Genomic DNA, 534 nt, shown 5'->3' with positions numbered 1-534 from the left:
GCAACAATTCTCGATCGTCGCCGTTACGATACAACTTAACATGAAACACATTTGATAGAAATGTATAATTAAGAAAGCAATATAACTTTAATCGCAAATATCTCAAAAACAATTGAGTAGTTGCGGCTATAATGATATATTTCCTTAAACTGCATGACGATATCTACAAAGCTGCAAGTTTCAACTAAATCGAAGGACTTGCACTCTCCTTGTTAGCTTAATTCCCCTTCATTTAAATATGATTTAAACAGATATTGCCCACTCTCTATTTCCAAATTCCCAAGGGAACATTGAAAATTTACAAGACATAGGAAATATCTTAAACTTCGAGCGTAGCTCTTAGCTTGGTATCGTATTCCAAAAATTATTCTTTGGAAAACGATACCAATTACCAGGTCTCACCACGTGGAGGTGGCTACGCATCGAGACCCGACATGCGCCCTAGTGGCGCAGCCTGCTGGTGCTACCTGTATCAAAGGTACCCTAATCTAACTTGGAGCGAATTAAGTTAAAGTGACTCTACTGACACTTTAT

The sequence above is a fragment of the Eufriesea mexicana genome, unplaced genomic scaffold (assembly GCF_001483705.2).
Source record: "Eufriesea mexicana isolate 0111107269 unplaced genomic scaffold, ASM148370v2 scaffold4331, whole genome shotgun sequence".
In the NCBI taxonomy this organism is placed as follows: domain Eukaryota; kingdom Metazoa; phylum Arthropoda; class Insecta; order Hymenoptera; family Apidae; genus Eufriesea; species Eufriesea mexicana.
The sequence above is the reverse complement of the archived record's forward strand: the minus strand, read 5'-3'. Positions refer to the sequence as shown.